Here is a 21,292-nt window from a genome sequence, read left to right as displayed (position 1 = left end):
GGGCATTCTGTTGAGTGCATCAGCTACTATATTATACTTTCCTTTTCTATATCTGATCTCATAGTCGAACTCTTGGAGAAGTTCGGCCCATCTGGCTTTACGCCCGTGTAAATCTGGTTGATCATTAAGCCACTTAATGCTTTCATGATCCGATAAAATCAAAAGTTTGGCACCATACAAATAGTGCCTCCATTTCTTCATTGCATGTACTATTGCATACAGCTCCCTCTCATAAAGAGAATAATTCTGTTTTGCACGATCTAATTTCTTGCTTTCAAAAGCAACTGGTCGACCTTCTTGTAATAAGACTGTGCCTATTGCCTTATCACTGGCATCAGCTTCAACCACAAATGGTTTATTAGGATCCACTATTAATAATACTGGAGCTGTAGCAATAGCTACCTTAAGTTTTTGAAAACTTTCATTTTGATCTGTTCCCCAATTAAAACTTTTGGTATAATCTCGAATGAATCTACGATAAAATCCAGATAAACCTAGGAAGATCTGCAGCTCTTCTAGGTTCCTTGGAGGTGGCCATTCAATAATTGCCCTTACTTTTTTTGGATCCATGTTAATTCCCTCTTTCGAGATAATATGCCCCAGATATTTGACCTCGTGTGCAAAGAATTCACATTTAGTTTTCTTCGCATAAAGGGAATGTGTTCTTAACAATTGGAATACTAATTGTAAGTGTTCCAAATGTTCTTCTCTTGATTTACTAAAGATCAAGATATCATCCAAAAAGACTACTAGAAAATGTTCTAGATAGGGCCGTAAAACACTATTCATCATCTTCATAAAGGTAGCTGGTGCATTAGTGAGACCAAAAGGCATCACCAAAAAATCATAATGCCCGTATCTAGTACGAAATGCCGTCTTGGAAACATCTTGTGCCTTAATTCTTATTTGGTGATAACCTGATCTTAAATTTATCTTTGTGAAGAATTTTGCCCCTTGCAATTGATCAAAAAGATCTTTCATTCTGGGCATAGGAAATTTATTCTTCACCGTTATTTTATTAAGTGCTCTATAGTCAACACAAAGTCGCATAGAACCATCTTTTTTCTTTACCAATAAAATTGGTGAAGTCCAAGGTGAATTACTAGGTTGAATAAACCCTTTATCCAGGTAATCCTTAATTTGTCTTTCAACTTCTTGATGCTGTGTTTCACTTAACCTATACGGTGGTTTTGAAATTGGGTGTGTATCCTTATTTATATCAATTGGATGATTTATATCACCCCTATCTGGTGGAAGGCCACTTGGTAAATCAGAAGGAAATACATCTTTAAAATCATCTAACAAACTATTCAATTCATTATTAACATTCAACTCAGAAACATAAGAAAATTGTTGCTTTATATTACAGAAAGTAAAAGTATTCTGTACAGAAAAAGACCATAGCATATATACCTCACAAACTTCCTTCTTTATCAGCTTCTGAACTTCAGTAGAACACAGCAAAGGATTATCAGATACTTCATGTTCACCTTGAATGACAAAAGTCTTACCATCCCTTTCAAATTCCAGTGTATTATGGTGATAGCTACATTTTAAGGATGGTTCCAATCCCCATAGCGACTCCCTCCCTAGAGCAATATCAGCTCTTTCCATGTTCATTATTTGGAAATCAAGCTTATCTTTATATCCTTGAATCTCAATTTCCAAATTGGATACCATTGTATCCCATATTTTATTGTCTTGGCCTTGCATCATAGGAACAACATATTGATGCTCACTGTTTTGTTGGGGAAGTTTCAATTTTTTGACAAGTGCATAATTTATAAAATTATGTGTGGCAGAGTCATCAATCATGACTCTAACCCTTTTTCTAGCTATCAATCCATGTACTCTAAGTAAATCATGTGGCCCAAAAGTAGGCTACCACATAGAAGTTGACATACAACACTTATGTTGTACATCCCTGTGCAAGACCTCTAAAGATTTGTACTTTTCATGGCCCTTTAATTCTAAGGTCTGCACTACATGGATTTGTTTTTCTTTTCCCTTGCCCTTGCCCTTGTCCTTATCCTTTCCTTTGTCTTCCCCCTTTTTCTTTTGAGGGCAATTCCAAGCAGCATGGTTAGGGTATAGGCAATTAAAACACAACTTTTCTTTTTTGGCCTTATCAAATTCATCAGGACTTAACTTTGGCCTCATATATGGTTTCTTTTCAAAAGGTTGTTTTTTACCCTTTAAAAATGGCATTTTTCTTTTAAATTTGCCCACAAATTTTGAGGTTTCCACTTCCTTAGACTTGGGCTCCGTATCAATGAGACTAGTGAGTGTACCTGGAGGCATACTATCTTCATAAATTAATGCAAATTTAATTGCCTCTTCCAGCGTCTTGGGTAAACTCCGTTTTGCTTCCTTTTTACAGGCTTTATCGAGTCCCCTAATGAATCCTCTTGTTTTTTGGAATTCATCTATTCCTTCCAGTTTGAGGATTATCTCACGATATTCCTCCAAATATGTCAGCAGGGGTCTTCCCTTTTGTCTGACATAATCTCAATCTTCCCAATTTTCTTTCCATTTCATTTTCAGGAAGAAATTCTTTCAAAAAGACGGATTCAAATTGAGCCCAAGTTTCAGGTATTTTATTCGCCTCCTTTAAAGTTCGCCACCACTTATATGCTTTGGGCCCCAAAGTTAAACTAGCCTCCAGTGCTTGGAGATGTGGTGGGGTATTTTTTAATTTATGTAAATCTTCCCATTTTTGGAGGAAATTAAAGATTGTGTCTTTATTCCTATCTTTTTCCTCCCCGTAAAATTGAGGTGGTTTCATATCCTTTAGAACTGGATTATCCCTCAATTTATGGTAAGGTTGGGGTTCCTTAGGATCTCGCATAGTCACATCTAAATCTTTCGATAAAGATGGGACATCCGAGGTTTCTATCTTATTTTTATCTCTTTCCAACAATAAAGTTAATTGAGTTTTTATTTCAGTAAGTGTTTGGGTTAAAAATTCCATTTGAACCCCCTGAGTTCTCACACGAGCAGTAAGATCATCGAATTGCTCTCGCGTAGCAAAAAATTCTTCCCATTGTTCTTCTTGTATGTCTGGTTGATGGGGAACTTTCCATTATCCTTTCTTTCCCTTTTTCTGCCATTAATACACTGGAATTGGAAAGCAAAAATAAGAAATTTGCATACAAAGTAAAGTACTTCCCTGATTTTTAATGGCAGGCAGTGGCTGTTGATTTGGAAAGAAACTCGAAGAGTAAGAAACAGATTGTATCTTCCCGGATTAGAACAGTGAAGTAATCATGCTGGAAATTCAATTTCCTGACTTCAGTCGTGTATGATATTTTTCCGTCCGTCTCACAGCAGTTGTCTTACGCACAGCAATCGTGACAACAGTCGTGTCACGTTTTATATTTTGCCTTCGTTGATCACTATCAGATCACGTTTTGCCTCACTGCTGATGTCTCACGACTGATGCAACTGACGCCTCACCTTTGTTGACCAGAAATAGAATCTTTTGTCTCACGCTGGTTCATCCGGCAGGTCGGACCAGAGACAAATCCCCTTTTTCCTTTTCGCCTTACACCAGTCGACGGACCAGAGACGAATCCCTTTTTCCTTTTCGCCTTACGCCAGTCGTTTTCTCCCAAAAGAAATATGTCACTTACGTGACGTGGCGTTTCTCACTTTTGTTTTTCTTCATGGCCCGTCGCGTTTTCACGGCGCCTGGTACCCATGCGACTTTACGAAAAACTGACGGCCTGACTGGCGACTGACGATCTGACGGATTATTGACAATTTGACGAACAATTGACGATCTGAGACGTTGAACCATAGGCTCTGATACCAATGTTAGATGGATTCCTAAAGACAGAGAGAAAACCATGAAACTTCTGAGCACGAGTGATTCTTCTCCTCCTAACCACGCCTAGATAAGTGCTGGCCCTCTACACGGATTCCTTTGCCAGCCGTCAACTACCTGGAGTCCTACTATTCCTGGACTCTCTTACTCTCTAGGCTCCCCTTAAACCCGTTCGGGCGCCCAAGAGCCCGAACAGTCATTCTCGTGCATGCTCCCCTAGATTTACCTTAATGTGACATTAAATGTCACTTTTAATGTCACATTCCATATTTATGACCTTAATGTGACATTAAATATCACATTTAATGTCACATTAATGTCACACGCATATTCCGCCAAAATCCATATGATAGCATGCCTTCAAAATGTGTCACCTTGTGAGGCTCCCAATAATCTCCCACACTTTTGAAAGCTCCAAGATGGGATCCAATACTTGACGGCTAGGTAGTGCACCTAGGCCATAGCATAGAAACTTGCCTCGATGATGAAAATCATATCGTGCATCTCAACCTCACATGCTAGATGGTAGCCCTAGCTAATTGCCTACCAACAAAAAGCCCTCCAAGATATGCAACCTAGGTTGGGTGCCATACAACAAGCCCCTCGCCCCACCAACTTTGCTGCCTCACATAACTAGAGGCAATGCATTGGAGTTTCCAAGCATCATTGTGGGCAGGAGCGCTCACAAACTCCATCCTTATGCATTTGGCCTAACACCTCCCAATAGCCAGACCTTCCTGGGCAAGAAGCCGAATAAAATATGACACCCTATGAGGCCTCTAGCTATCCCATAGGCATCACCAGAAAGTTTGTCGAAAGTCATCCGTGGTGTTGTGTTCTGGCTAATGCCTATTGTGGGAGGGTCCCCAATCTATGTCCTCTTGCATGAGTATATATCTCGTGATCTTAGCTATAGAGGCCAAGAAGCTCTACAGCCTCTTGGTAACTAGTATGGCTAGCCAAAGCTGCTCTCTGAGGTCCCACCCAAGCTATCTAGAGGCCGGCTCTTCCAATTCGAGAAGCGCCACTCCTAGAACTCAATCCAAGATATGTAGGGGTCTAGCATCCGAGTCCAATAACACGGATCCTTCTCCAAGGGATAACTAACAACTCCTCATCCTATTGACCTTCGTGAAGGACTAGCTGCCTACCAGCCTACACTATGAAGAAAATATCGTGAGGTGTACCACCCTCGTTGCCTGCCACCTATAGGGGCAAGCCCATTAGTGAGAACCTAGCTTCCCACACCTCTTCAAGTTGCTCCAATTCTTTGACGGTAGGCTCCAACCACTCCTACAGGATTGCTACATCAATCTCCCTCCTCCTAGTCAACTCTTCCTGTTGATAGCTAGACGCTTGTTGTATAACCGCATGATCCAACATTGTGTAAACCTCTCGCCACACCCTAACAATGTGGGGATGGCCAACTTCCCATCCAACAAAGTGGATGTGGAGGTATTGTCCAATTTGAAGTTGGTCATGGTCTTGGAGCTGGGGGTTCCAGACCACATGCTTCTCTTGGTGGCAACAAGCCAAAGAACTAGGTTCACCCCTTTTTTCATAGGCATGGTCCAAATGCTTGTGCCTATTTAGTATCACCTGTAAGGTTATTTGCTTTGCACACTTGCTCGAACTATTCAACAAAGCTATAAGGGCCATCCTTGGCTTGATATTCATCTTGTTGCTTGGCCACTAATAAATTTTTTTATTAATCCTTATTCCCAAGTGTGTTCCTCATTCCAATTATTAAGAGGGTTTGAGCAATATGCATGTCTACTTGTAACATAGCTGTGCGGTCAAACAAGCATCATTGCAGGAGATCGAATAATGAATCTTGTGAGAATCCTGCGGCTCTTACATTCAATAGTATCCTTTGGATGTTTTCATTCTATTTTTGCATGGTTGCAAGGTGTTGTCTAGTATCGTTGTTGATGTCCAACCCTAGTTGAGGGCATTTGTTCCTTACCCTTGTAGTTCTATAAGTTTTGGTACCATGGCCTCAAGGGTATGTTTGAGATGTCAACGTCAGCAATATGTTGGAAAGTGTCAATGGTGGCCTAGAAGTTGTCCAAGGCTCCTTCCAAATTTTCAATCTTGTCCATCTTGCCAATTCCCCAAGAAAACCAAGGGGAAATTTGATTTGAAGGCTTGCTAGTCATTTGTGACAACAAGAGGCTATTGGAGAGCAAAGGAGATCTAAGAAATCTTAGTGTATTCCATCCAAATTGCAATACAAGATAAAGGAATACTGCAAGGGATGCGAGTTTTGCGGCCAAAAGGTTGTCCATTCTCCAAGATTAAGTAGTATCGTTGTATTTTTTCAGTTTTTGGGAATTTTTATTATTACTATAATTAGTGTAAATCAGGTTATTGCCACCCTTTCCCCGAAAGGGAGGCCAGTGATATTTCCGATGTCAATGGATTTACTAGGACTGGGGTCTCTACTTGTTGTGGGAGTTGGAAGCTCAAGTCCACTTCTTAAGCGTATGCATCTATGTTGTGACTCCAAGTCCTAGGTTTTCCTTTGTTGGTTTAGGTTGTCAAGTTTTTCAAGTTTGTTGTTTTTAATTTTTTTGTCTATAGCCCTATCTATTCTTAAAAGTGTCTACTTGCGGTTTTCCATTGTCTTAACAAGCAAAGGTTTCTCATTCAGCTTATATTCAAGTATGTTTGACTATACTATGCGAAAACATGCTTTCTTCTTTCCCAATCAATGTTTGTGATTACAAACACAGTAACTCACAACAACTTAACAATGATGAGCCCATAAGTTAATAACCTCAAGTTTGGTTTGTACAATGTTTTTCCAATTGGGTTCTCTCTATTGTGGTGTTTGGCCTTTTCAGTTTGTTCGATCTTAAAGATTTCACCCCCTTGATTCAATATGTGCCCTCCCATTTAGTTTATGTTTGTGATTCACGTTCCTTGCTTGTGTGTGCAATGATGTGGGTGTACACGTGTGTGATGATATGCTACCTTATCTACCCTAGTGTTGGGGGTCATGTGTTTTGTGAGTATACTACAAAAGGTGTGCTAGTGCACTTTCACATGTACACTAGGTTGTGCATGAATGTGCGGTTGAGAGAGTACTAGATGCATGCATGCAAGTGTCGTACACAAATGTGTGAGTTAGATCATGCTAGGCCATGTGGAAGCAAGGTATTTTACACCTGAATTGCTCTCTCTTAAAGTTAGTGCATAGGGGTGCACTAGTACATACACATGTGAGAGACTACTGGGTAGAGTAGTGTTTGAGGGTTAGTGTGCAAGGGTTATGTGCATTGGAGCGTATACTAAGTTGTAAGTGCAAGGGTCACAGTGCACTAGGGTAGTGCATTGTGCACTAGGATGTGATGATGTGGATAAGATGTGGTGGTTGGGAACACAAGCGCACTCCAAGTGTGCAGTAGGTGATGTATGCAAGAGGGATACGCAATGGTTGTATATAATTGCGCGGGGGACTAGTGCATTCTGCATGTGCAATGTGTAGGAGCATGTACTACGGTGCAAGTGCTCGAGGGTCATAGTGCACTAGGGTAGTGCATTGTGCACTAGGATGTGATGATGTGGATAAGATGTGGTGGTTGGGTACGCAAGTATATTCCAAGTGTGCAGTAGGTGATGTATGCAAGAGGGATACAAAATGGTTGTGTATGATTGTGCAGGGGACTAGTGCACTAAACATGTGCATTGTGTGTGTATGTACTAGTGCACTGGTGTGTGTGTACTAGGGTGAATTAGGGTGCCTTTGTGCGGTGATCTATGTGTTGGGTATGCAAGGATGAATGAACTAACATGGCTTCAAATGGGGTGCACTAGTGTACGTATCCAATAGGTGTCATGCATTATGCATGTGCAATGGTCTGGTGCACTAGTGCATGTGCACTATGCATGCACGAGTGTAGTGTGCTAGTGCACAATATAGTGTACTAGGATACAATGTAGCGAGTGTTCTAGGGTGTTCAAGAGTATAGGTGGCTTATGTGAGTGTTGGGGATGTTGGTGGTGCACTAGTGCATGTGTGCACAATGCACAATGGTGTAGGTGGGCTAGTGCACATGTGTGCTAGGACATGTGCACAAGGACATTGTGTAGTGAGTGCACTAGTGTACGTGTGTAGTAGTGGGCATACTAGTGCACTTGTGTATACTAGGGTGGGTAGTGTGCATGAGGGTGGACTGATATGCCCTTTGTGTTGTAATGTGTGTGACTGGAATACGTGAAACTAGGTGCACCAAGAGGGGTTAGAATGTGGTGTGCCAGTGCACTTATGCACTAGGTGTAGTACATGTATATGAGTGCACGTGCGCTAGTGCATAAGAATAGTGCACTAGTGTTGTGCACATTAGAGGGTATTCTAGTAGTGGTGTACTAGATGAGATGCAAGATGAGTGTACTATCCGGGTTGGTGCAAGAAATGGTTCTAGTAAGAGTTGCTAGTACATTAGTTGTGTGCACATGTGCATGAGGCTGGTGCCGCTATACATGTACACTAGTGTAGTGCACTAGGCTAGTACTCTAAGATTGGTATGCAAGGATAGAGCTAACATGCTAGTCCACTAAGGTGCAAGGTAAAGTGCATAGTGAACACACTAGTATAGGTAGTGTGCAATAGGATGATGCACTAGTGGGGGGTTGTGGTTGGGTACACTAGTGCACCTGTGCATGTGGGCTTGTGCGTGTGTACACAAGTGCAATCTGCTAGTGCACAAAGATGAAGGGCTAGGTGCTATGCAATGGTGCTTTATGCACTCATCTATATGCAAGGTGGTGTAGTGCTCTAGGTGGGGTACACTAGGGTGGAACTAGTGCATAGTGCATGTGCACTAAGGTGCACTAATCAAGTGCATGATTCACATGGGTGTACAAGGGTGTAGTGTGGTGGATCTAGAATGGGTTAGGGGGTAGTGCATAAGTGCACTGCAACGTATCACCTTCCTCCTTCTCCTTGACCCTACCTTGCAAACAGGGTGGGTATCGAGGATGAAAGAGAGAATAAAGGGACAACAATGAGTGGACTAGTATTTGTTACTCTAGGTGCAAGGAGGTGTGTGCGTGTGCATGTGCACTATGATACATTAGTGCACAATGCATTGTGGAGTTAATCTAGTAGTGACATGTGTACCTAGGTGTGATGCTACTTGCACAGTGGTATGCAAGAAGGGTGTTGGTGTTTGTGCACTAAGGTCCAAAGATGTGTGCAATAGTATAGTGCACTAGGACGGGGCTAGTGCATAGTGGTGTGCACTAGTGTAGCACATTAGGAGGTGGAACTAGTGCCTAAGGCTGAAGCTAGTGCTTTGGGATGCAAGGTGCACTATAAGGAATAGTACACTAGGAACGGTTAATGCACTATGGTGTGAACCTGCACTAGGCCTTGTGCATATACGTGTACACTAGTGCATGAGGCTTAGTGTGCAATACACTAGATGTAGTGCAACAAGGTCGTTTTAGTTCTGCGTTTGATTGGTGCCGTGTGAATATTACCGTTTGCAACGTTTGAGTCACCCCCTTATACTAATATCAATGACAAAACTCAAAGGCTCTAATTATGCTCATTGGAAGCTATGTATGAAGGGTTGGTTTGTGTAGAAGATCTCTAGCAGGTTATTGCGAGTTTTGAGCCCAAGCCGGAGCATCCATCGAATCCTTCCAAGTGAACAAAGAAGGATGAGAAAGATACAAAAGACATGTTGCTTCATGTGGTGGATATAATGGTCGTGCTTGTGAAGCACGAGACCACAAACATATCTATATCAACTTGGTTCACTCGGGGCCTACCGATGGCTCGAGTGGATGGTTCTTCTCAACTCTAGTGATGCTGCAAGCCCTCACATGCTCCTAGCTAGAAAGGGCAAGTGTGAGGGTGGAGAGAGGGCATGCTGATGCTCTTTCGTTATTCGTGGATTTGACTTGTGTCTTCAAGGTCACATCTTCGAGCGATCCAAACCTTGGACCAATGTGTCTAGTGCCAAGTTCATTCTAGGATGAGTGACATGATGTGTTTGTGTGGTCTTGCATGAGGGGACCCAAAGGGCATACATATGCTCTAGTGGAGGAATTTTGATGTCACAGCGAGCTATCCATGGAGCTTGTGTGCCTATAGGAGATCCCAGGTGACTAGCTCAACTATGTTGCTTTCAGAGAGGGATTATGGCATTTGGACTTCTTCTTTAGGGTGCTTTTTTATTGAGTCGTATCCAAGGGAGTAAACGTTGTTGGAGTACCCATGGTGCATCCTGGGTATTTTTCTTCACTACTTATTCATCTGTGCTCTGATAGAGGGTGCTAGAAGTGGTCATATCACAAGCTCACGAGCACCCATGGCCTAATTTATAGACACTCTCTTTATTCTTTATTTGGTAATTGACCAACCTATTTTGTGGTAGGACAACTCCTTTATTTTTTTGTATATAAAAGGAGGGAGTGTAGCTGCAATCCATTATCCCATTTAAGTAGTTGTAGATTCTTGGTATGGAGAGAAGAAGGTTGTGGAGTGTGAGTTGGCGCTCAATCATTGTACTCTTGTCATAGTAGATTTCTATTCCTAGTTACATCTTACGCATTCTCTTTCTTTGATTTCGTGTCTTTCATTATTCTGCTACGTGTATTTTCTCTTCTAATAGAACCTTGGAAAGGCTAAGATTATTGTGTTTAACACCTTGGTCTTTCACTTAGTAGTTTAAATGATGGGGGCCTAAGTTTACATATGGTGGGGAGACAATGAAGCAAGATATCCCTTTTGCAAGTCTAAGATTCACTTAGAGAAGAGTAGCTAAGGATAGTCTAACTTTAGGTTGTGGGGCATTACGAGCCATTGAGAATCGATGTATGTATATGCAAGTTCAAGAATCTCGAATAAACCTTTGACTCTTTGACACATGGTTACACAAACACTCTATGGAGCTTCTATTTGGAGATCGAGTCCCTATCATGAAAGAAGAGCTACAACAAGGAAGTCACTACTAGATGGAGGGTAATTTACAATAGATGGGAGCAGATGGAGAGGCTCCTAGTGATAGAATGAGGACTAAGTCCTCAATGCCACGTTAGATAGAGAGAGAGAGATGGGAGCACCACCGATTGTGATTGAAACTTGAGGACCTTTCTTTAATAGTGATTTTTAGGCCACAAACTTTGAAGCCTCTTAAGACAAAGATACTCTCAACTTACTCTAGAGTCCTCTAGATGCCTAGCACTATGGGGTGAGAACTAAGTGTTGGTATGTTGAATGACACATAGTTGCAGCTACATGGGCTATGTCACAAGGACGTGAAATTTTAATGCTTTGCAAAGGTGACTTGTGCATGTGAGGTGCAAGTTAATCATTTTATCATATGGGACCTAGGACCCTGAGATATTAGTTGAGACCAAAGGCAAAAGTTGTAATAAGTTATGCTTGACATTTACTAGGTGTCACCTTGTATTAGATTTGAGCCTAAACCAATATATTGACCCTTAATTTGAGTGGTGACATTAGAGACTAGGTATTTATTAATTACTTAATGCTTATCTAATTGTCAACAATTGCTCAAGGATACTTGGGAGACAAATTGGCCTAGCCAATTTAATTATGGCTAGTGAAAAAAAAAATTGGGACACTAAAATAACTATTAAATTAATTTTTAAAGTCAATTTAAAATGGATTCAATAAGTTGAATAATGTTGGAAAATGGGATTAAAAGGCCGCTACTTGGCAAAACTTCCCATGCAAGTGGAAAAAACGTTTTTAAGGCTGGGAGAGAGAAAGAGGGTCATTCCAACCTTGTGCAAGCTTAGAAAGAGAAATAGAAGGTTGCTATTGTTGTTGCAACAATTGAGAGGTCATTTCCAACCGTTAAGAGACCCCCCAAGAGCCGGTGACATGCCTAGAAGAACTATAACTGTAAATGACAGCGGTTTGAAGACTGTTTCAACTAGATAACATCATATTTGGGGTGTTCTATAAGTGGAGATAGCTTTCATGGCTGTCTAGACAGGGCAGCAGCTGATTTCTTATATTATCTTGTAATAATGGAAGTCTGAAATTTCTCTCTCTTCAGCATTGTCTATCATCCTTCAGCCATCTCTCAAGTATCTCAACAAAATCCAGCCATTTGAGTCACCAAAGGTGGAGATTTTGGTTAGTCTCTGTTATAAACCTAATTTACAGCAGAAATTAGGGTTTGACAACTGCCTCGAGATGCGTACTCAAAATTGAGGGTGTGCGAGACTCACAATTGAAATTTGCAAAATAGAAAGCAGAAGGGTGGTCCATAGAACGGAAGTTTCAAACTCCTGAGAGATTGGGAGCAAATGTATTTGGTGTGAATGATGCTTTAAATAAAAAATTAATTTTCTTCAAAGATGGAAAAATTCATTTGCATGAAACCGTCATTCAATCCAAACTTTGGAAAGGGTGGTATTTAAAAACTAGTAGAAAAAATGGATATTAACAATGCATGTGGTATAGTAGAGTCTGCAACCTTTAGCTTGGAGATTGATAATATTTCCAAGAAGGATTCTGGATGCAAGATTATATTTGGAAAGAAAACAAAACCTTGGTCACATGCAATGCGTACTATAGAAAAAGAAAAGATTCCTTGAGATAAGTTAAACAAGGTAGGGAATTGTATTCAGGAAATAATAGGATAGGATACTCTAGTTTATTCTTTCTCTGTCTATATATATTTTTCAAAATCTCAAAATACCAAGGTTATTGTAGAGGAGAAAAGAAAGTGTGATGATAGGAATCCAAGGACATCAAAGAGAGTAGCGAAGGGGAGTGGTAGGCTTGATTCTGATCAACTTTGAAAAAGTTTCTAGGACGGATTTGAAATTGAAGAATTTTAGGGGGATTTGGGAGGCTAGCCAGCCAATACCAAATTTGAGGCTAAATTTGTCTTATAAGGAGCCGGGTGAAGGCCAATCCCCAAGCAAACCAAGGAGCAAATTGGTTTGAAGAGGCACTTGGATTAGAGGAGATCCATTTGCAATTGAAGATAAAGAAATACTACAAGGGGTACTAGTTTTGGAACCAACAAGGTATCCATTGTCCAAGATTAAAGTGGTAAAGTGTGCATCTCTACTTATATGATTTATTCACTTGCTATAACCATTGTTAAATCAAATAATTGCCCCACTCTCAAAGAAGGTTGGTTTCATGGTTCTATTGCGAGGATACAATTAAATCCCTTCACTTGTTAGGCTTGGGGTACCTAATTGAAGGTCAAAAGTTTTGCTCTAGTGCTGAAATTGTGTTCAACTAAGCATTTACAACAAGTATGCTGTCTAACAGTGAGATAGAATCAAGTAGTGATGATGCATCTCTTTCTGAAAATGCACATAATGTAAGGAAAAATGCACCTTGGAACAGACTTACAACATGGATGGCAAGAAGAAAATGTGGTTGTTAACTAAAGCAAATCCTAATGACCAGCAAGGAGGTTTTGAAGAATATGATTATTTCAAGGCTTGGTTGAAGATGTCATCTTTAAGGCCTTTGGGCAACAAGAAGTTTTCAAAGGACAGCCGTCATAGCGTAAAGATATACCTAGGGTTGGGGATGAGCAAAAGCAAATAGTATCAATGAGATTGGATACCCAAATGCAAAACCGTCTTGGCAGTGCCAATCCAATGGGTTTTGGACAGTCAATTATGCATATAATTCTGGTGCAACCATGGTACTTTGGTGGTGACACTATTTTTTATGCTATGGTGAGTCGAGGGACCATACAAGAATGTATGGCACAACTCCTTATGGTATGCAGCAACTAATGCATGGTGAGCAAGGTCTAATGTATCTGAGTATGGCTAATAATATGCATAACCCCATGTATGGGAGCATTGGCATGATGCGTGGGGCACAAAGTGACATGTTTGGTAGTGCATTTGCATCTCCAAGTGCTTATGTGGCTCAAGGAATGAATGTTGGTCATGCAAATGCTTCTTTTGGTGTTGGTCATGATGTAAATACAACAAATGCATCCCTTTTGCAGCAGCTAGTATATGACAACTTCACTCCCAAACGGGCAGCAAAATACTATGATGAGGGTGAAAAAGGGATAAAGTTTGGGTTCTTTAGTGATGCGCAAGATAGGTTAAAAGCTTTGACATTATTCAGCAATTTGGTATAATCTATTCGAAAGGCAACTTTACCGAATTCTCTAAGATTCAAAAGGCGCCTACTTTCTTAAAGGGAAATGTGTTGCAATGGTGGTCCACACTCTTGATACAAGGTAGAGACTGGTCAACATGTGTACAATTCAAGCAAGTGTTTGCATCAAATTGGTTGACTAGTACATTTGAGGTGGACACTATGACAGCAAGCGTGGAATAAGCTTGATGCAATGCAACACAAGACTCTAGAGTAGTATAATAAGAAGTTTTGGGATGCCTTGTTGCTAGTGACTTCTTATGGTCTGATTTGTCTTCATAAGCAAGTGGAAAAGTATGTATGTGGGCTTCCTAAAGGAAGCAGGGATTTTCGCATTAAATTCACTGTGTCTAGTATATCTCAACTTATAGAAACTGTTGCTACAGTTGATATATTGCTACATGGGAAAGGTTCAGGCTTCCAAGAAGTGAAGAGTAGCTGAATAAGAAGTTATAAAAGGCTGAATAAAGGGCATTGATCTGAAAATCGGGCTGAAAAGAGGTCAAAACAGTAAGGGCTGGAAATTAGTTGCACAACTTAGGGAACCAAGGCGTGCAAATAAATGCTTTGTTTGTAAACAAGAGGGTTATATGGCTAAGGACTGTCCCAATAGATAGCAAGCTGGAAAACCAAAAAATCAAGGATCCTAAGGAAAAGAATGCCAAAATAGTAATTGGAATTGATGCTAGATGTTACTAGTGATCAGCCCGATGATAATGCTATTGAGGTATATAGAGCATGGAGCAAAATTAGAGATCAATATGCATTAATTTTCTTTGATAATGTAGCACAAGCCAACTTTATCTTCATAGATATGGCATCCCATCTAGGCATTAGAGAGGATGAGATGGGACCTATGGAAGAAGTTGGTATAGCATGCAAGGGCCATGTAGAGAGCTTGTCACACAACTCACATTGGGAAACTTCGCTTGTACATTCAAGGATACGTGGATAGCAAAGAGTTTTTCATTGCATTGCTTGAGGATTGTGATATCTTGCTTGGTATGCCTTGGTGCCATCGTGTGCATGGAATGATTGATTCACATACTAAAGTGATCACTATTCGGCATAAGGGAAAGATCTATACTTCGTATATAAAGTTGAAAGGGAAATCTGTCCCTTTTATATCAAATACTTAAGGTTGATAATGAAAATGTTGAAAACATATCTAAGTTAGAGAAGGATCACATTTTATTTTTGAATATGCATGTTGATTACTTCTCTCAATCGCTTCCAAGGCAGCTACGGCTTGAAAAGATGGAAGATCATGGCATAGATCTTATCCCTAGAACTAGCCCTTCTAATAAGCCACCCTACATAGTAAGTGTGGCTCAATAGGAGATAATGAGTCAAGTGAATGAGCAATTGAAAAAAGGGATGTTTCCGCCCAACTCGTCTCCCTTTCATTCTCCGGTGCTCTTGGTGCAGAAAAAGGATAGTTATGCGGGCACACTCTTTGATGACATGATTGTCTAATCAAAGAATAAGGTAGAGCATAGAAAGCATTTGGATATTGTGTTCATTGAGTTGCATAAGCACAGGTTGGCTATAAATGATAAGAAGAGTGAGTTTATTTTGCATGAGATCTACTTTTTGGGGCACATTGTATTAGCTGGTGGCACTTGTATGGACCTTGCAAAGGTTGAGGCAATATTCACATGACCACCTTTGAAGAACATGCACAAGATCCAGAGTTTCTTGGGTCTATGTTTCTATTATAGGAAGTATATACATAGTTTTGTTGAAATCACATTTCCACTGCATGCTTACAAAAAAAGAAACTGTCTTTTAATTGGACAATAGTGGAAATTTAAACATTTGAGAAGCTAAAGGAAAATATGACTTTAGATCCTATGATGTTGCCTGGTCTAAGGAAGGCATTAGTTGTTCAGTGTGATGCATGTGGGAATAGCATAAGAATTGTTTTAATGCAAGATAGTGGAGTTGTGGCATATGAGAGTTGTGTTTTCCATGGTGTAGAAAGGAATTTATAGGTTTATGATAAAGACTTGCTTACTATGTCATGGATCCCCATGGATCCTAGTCTCATGCGTCATGTCTTGAACCATATCAACATGGCATTACAACACAATACGATACTATAACACGACATAGCACAATGCCTCATGGCTCCTCCTTCGGACTAGGAGCCATTCCCATGACCATAAGACGACATGGAACCTCAATATAGCACAACACCGCATTAGGGACAATGCCAACACATCACAATAGTCCACCTTGACACGTCCCCCTAATGGGCAAGGAGTTAATCACATCACTATGGATTTTCTGGTGCTTACGTAAGTTCACATGCATAGAGCCCTTCACTAGGTCACTCTATCCCAATCACCCCTCGCCTCACAAAATAGAAGCCCATTCCCCTCTCTGATTACTCAATGCACTCATCATCCCCACTCTATGATATAGCGGGGGGGCCTAAGCCACCTAGCCATACCCATGCATGACGCACTATGACCCTATATCGCAACACATCCTACTGAGTCAGGCCTCAAGAGAGGTACCTCCAATATATCTAGACATTGCGCTATTTCTTAACTCGGACTAAGTTGTATGAGAAGCATATGAGATGGACCAACTTCTTATCTATATTTCACTTTAAGATTATACACATAGATGGAAAAAAAATGTGGTAGTTAATGCATTGTCACATAAGCTTGAGATTTTCGTTGTCACTATGGTATATCACACTGAATTGGATACCACCAAGGATCAGTATATTACTGATTCGGACTTTGCGAATGTATATAATTAGCTTTACAATGGCTAGAGACATGAGTACTTCGTACTTAGAGATGGTTTTTTTATGATGCATTGACAATTGTGTCTCACAAAGCAGTTGAGGCCTAAGGTGATCAATGAGAGTCATGCTCCTTCTTGTATAGGGTATAGAGCTATTGATGCTATAGTTAAAGCAGTGAAGCATTTCTTTTATTGGCATTCTTTGAAACATGATGTTGAACAATTTATCAAGATTGTGCATTGCATGTTAGAAAGTGAAGTATGATAGGCAAAAGATATCGGTATTATTGTAGCTCTTGCCTATTCTTGATCAACCTTGGCAGAGCATTGCTATAAACTTTATCTTTGAACTTCCTAGGGCACCTACGAATGATGGGATATGGACCATTATTTGGAGGTTTAAGAAGCAAGCCCATTTCATTTTGGTGAGAAAGAAGATAAAGGCTAATCATAGGGCATGCTTCTTTTTGCAACATATGCTAAGTATCATGGAGTGTCAAAGTTGATTATCAATCATCGAGACTCTTAGATGGCTAGTTTGTTTTGGAATAAGCTGTTTGAAAATACGGATATCACATTGAAATTTTCTTTGTCCTTCCATTCACAAAAAAATGGTCATCTCAAAAGAGAGAAATCATACAATGCTTGATCAAATGTATCTGAGCATAAGTCACAGCAGGAGCAGTATTTGCCTTTGGTAGAGTTTGCATACAATAATACAAGGCTCTTTCATATGCTGGAGAGAATCGGTGATGTTGCTTATAAACTGAAATTGCCTCCACACTAGCGGATACACAATGCCTATCATGTGAGCTTGTCTAGGCCTTTTCATGGTATTGTGTCTGAGGATATTTGTGCTGAAATTCTTCCAAATGTTAAAAGCTAGATGAGATTTTAGTACACGATCAGATTTTGGCACATAAACAAAGAAAGATCGGAGGTAAAGTTTCTAGAAGGTATTTGGTGAAGTTTTAGAACTATTTACCAATGGATGCTAAGGGATGAAAGAGGATAACTTGACAAACCATCCTCTATTGTTGCAGCTTTACCTCAAGGCTTTTCAATTAGAGCAAACTTTGGATTGGACTTAGTGGTTCAACAAAGCAGGGGTCCACAACATTGCATGATGCTTAAGGAAAAGGTAGCACTTCCACTCCTCGAGTGATGGACAGCTCTTATGGTGGATCTTAGATGTATTCACCATGCATCCATGGTACTGTGCTAACAATATGTTTGCCATGAGGTCACTATTCAATGTACTAGTCACTACGGTTTGGTATGTATATGGCATGGATTTTCTCCTGTAGCTCTTAAACTATGCGCATGTGTTAGTATACATCACTATGCATCAATTTGTATCAATGTATGATCATCAGATATTGATTATTAGTTGCGGATTTTCAATAGATAATCATTAGTTCTTTGTGGTATTTAACAAGTTTTGTGAACAGCAGCATGTTTTATTAATGTCGTTGATAGTTCAGTCATGGTTTATACTGAGTTTATGCTTTGCTATGGTTGTTTGGCCACAGCAATTGAGATATGCTAACGGGAAATGCATTCTATGAGTTTCTAGTAGTGGTTTTGGATCCTTTATGAGTCTTATGTCATATTTATGCTGGCTGGAAATTTCTAGCAGTGTTTAGCATTAGCATTGTTAAGCAACTATAGCTAATGTTGTTTACACTATGATACCTTTTGGAAAATTCCAGTGTAGTATGTTTTGTGCTTCACTATATGCTCGATTGCAAGGATTTCAACAAGGAGATCTGTCACCAAGACGTTAAATTTCAACGCTTTGCTTAGCATTTGATTAAAAGTTAATCAAATGTGCAAAGGTGACTTGCAAATGTGAGGTGTAAGTATATTATTTCATAATGTGAAACCTAGAATCTCGAGATATTATTTGGTACCATACTGGGTGGTCCCATTGTGAGATTTGTACCTAGACGAATATATTCGTAACTAATGTCAATGGTGACATTAGAGACTGGTCATTAATTAATTAATTAATGTTGATCTAAGGGTCAATAACTACTCAGGGATTTTTGGGAGACCCAAGATAGCTAAAACGAACTTTTGAAATGGGTAACCATAGAGATTTAAGGGCTAATTAATCCTTGGCCTACTTTGATTAAATGTTAATTTTCAAATTTAATCCATGGCTGATAAATCATAAATGAGCTTTTGACTAGACCAAACTTATTAAACTTTTGAAATGGGGGAGAGAGATGAGTAACTAGATGCTTCTTAATCAAAATTCAAATATTCAAATTTGATTAATAGCTAATCAATTCTTGGCGGATAAATCATAAGTGAGCTGCTCACTAGACCAAACTTCCATACTCGCGTGCTTTACAAGTTAAGTGAGTTTCCCATTGGATGAAACTTTTAAATGATTATTAAATTTAAACCTTAGAAAAATTGCACATTTTCTAGGTTCTTTTGAAAATTACATGTTTTGCAAGTTCCTTTTGTCCTATCCTTGTACCATATAGCATGTAGACTTGTTTGTTGCATGCCCTATGCCAAATCCTTCATTGCTAATGCAATAGTAACCATGGCAAGAGTTGGTAGTATCATACTTAAGAGTTTTTTTAATTTAAAATCTTGATGAAGTTTAATTAAATCAGTATATAAATTTGAGCAAGAGTGGAAGAAGTCAAGAGAAGATAAGGAAGGAAGTAAGGATTCTCACTGGGTACACTACTACACACACACACACAAAGTCACGAGGTAATGAAATTTTATTGCTTTGCTTAGCACTTGATTAAAACTTTACCAAATGTGTAAATGTGACTTGCACATGTGAGATGCAAGTGAATTATTTCACAATGTGATACCTTGGACTACAAGATATCAATTGGTGCCAAAGGCAAAAGTTGTAATAAGTTATCTAATAGGTATTAGGTGATACTTGGTATCAAATTTTGGCCTAGATCAATTTATTGGCCACTAATGTCAATGGTGACATTAGAGACTAGGCATTAATTAATTAACTAATATTAGTCTTGGAATTATGGGCTTGTGAAATTATTTTTTTGGATACTAGAATAATTATTAAATTAATTTTCAAAATTAATAAGCTAGATAATGCTAGAAAATGAGATTAGAAGGCTACGACTTGCCCATGCAAGTGGAAAAAACATTTTTGGGGGCTAGTGGAAGAATATTCCAACCATTGTGAGAGAGAGGAGATTGTCATAGAGCAAGGAGATACTTCTGATATGAATTTCAACCACTAGGGACCAGTCCTACACCAAGTGACAACAGTTTGAAGCCCTCTAGGTGCATGTGGCAGCAGCCCGAGGTCTTTTTGTTGTAGGTGATATCATGTAGGAGGGGGCAGTAGCAATTTTTTAGCCTCTCTCGTGATGAAACTTTTGAATTTCTCTCTCTACAACATTCTCTCTCATCCTTCAGCCATCTCTCAAGTTATCTCAGTAAAATCCATCCATTTGATTCATCAGAGATGGAGATATTGGAAAATCTCTGCTATAAATCCTAATTTACAAAAGAAATTAGGGTTTGATAGCCACCTGGAGATGCATGCTCAAAACTGAGGGGCCTAGGACTTGAATTTCAGGGAGATCCAAGAGGCCAACCAGCCCATATAAAATTTGGGGCTTAATTTGTCTTTCAAGGAGCAGGGTGAAGATCAAATCCCTAAGCAAGCCAAGGGACAATTTGGTTTGAAGGATTGCCGGTTAGTTTTGACAGCAAGAGGCACTTGGATTAGTGGAGGAGATCAAAGAATCTCAGCTATACTCCATCCATTCGCAATAAAAGCTAAAGAAATAGTACAAGGGGCATTAGTTTTGGGGCAAACAGTTTGTCCATTGTTCAAAATTAAAGTGATAAAGTGTACATTTTAATTTATGTGAAGTATTTACTTGCTATAACTCTTAAATCAGGTTATTACCACCCTCTTCAAGGAGGAAAGTCGGTTTCACACCCACACCCACACCCCATGCCCAACATACTTTTTTCTTCACTTAACATAGCAAAGAGAAAAAGGTGTGCAACTTTCGTTCCACATGTTGGTACTCCAAGGAATTCCACAAGTACGAGCACAAAGCAAAGAAAGCTCTCATTTTCAAGTTCTTTGCTTAAGCAAGATTTCTCTATTTAAAGAGATTTTGCTGCTTGCTCCTTTTTTCACTTTTGGAAGAATAATTAATTCGATTGTCTTTTTTCAGATGTACAAGTACAAGTACAATATAACACTAAGCTAACATATATTTGAACTTTGACAAAGGCAAATTATGATGAATCAAAACATTGTACAATTGAACGTGTGTATATTCTCGCACTCTTGGCCTGTTCTGAGTCCTGACTAACTTTACCAAATCTTCTCAACTTCATTTTGTGCAAAATTACTTCTCTCTAAGAAACGATCACCTCATGATTATTGTATCACACTCTCTTATAATCTTTCCTTGATTAAGATAACCTGCAAAGGGATCATGCACTCAATTAGATTTGTGTTGGTGCAAGCTCTTTGGGTTCCTCTCTTTTTTATTTATAGATCCTGTAGATGCTGTGGATACATGTGAATCAAACATGCTGTC

At 39.6% G+C, this 21,292-nt stretch overlaps 1 protein-coding gene across 1 annotated transcript in view; it reads left to right on the top strand.

Annotated features, from left to right (window-relative positions):
- Positions 1 to 21,292, top strand: part of LOC148041786 (exocyst complex component SEC3A-like) — a 161,767-nt gene that overhangs the window by 132,952 nt on the left and 7,523 nt on the right. The gene's annotated exons all lie outside the window — the stretch shown is intronic.

Source organism: Lygodium microphyllum, chromosome 1 (genome assembly GCF_053477565.2).
Source record: "Lygodium microphyllum isolate KBCC chromosome 1, Lygodium_microphyllum_v1.1.10, whole genome shotgun sequence".
Taxonomy (NCBI): domain Eukaryota; kingdom Viridiplantae; phylum Streptophyta; class Polypodiopsida; order Schizaeales; family Lygodiaceae; genus Lygodium; species Lygodium microphyllum.
Note: the sequence above shows the minus strand (reverse complement) of the source record. Positions and strands in the feature narration are given on the sequence as shown.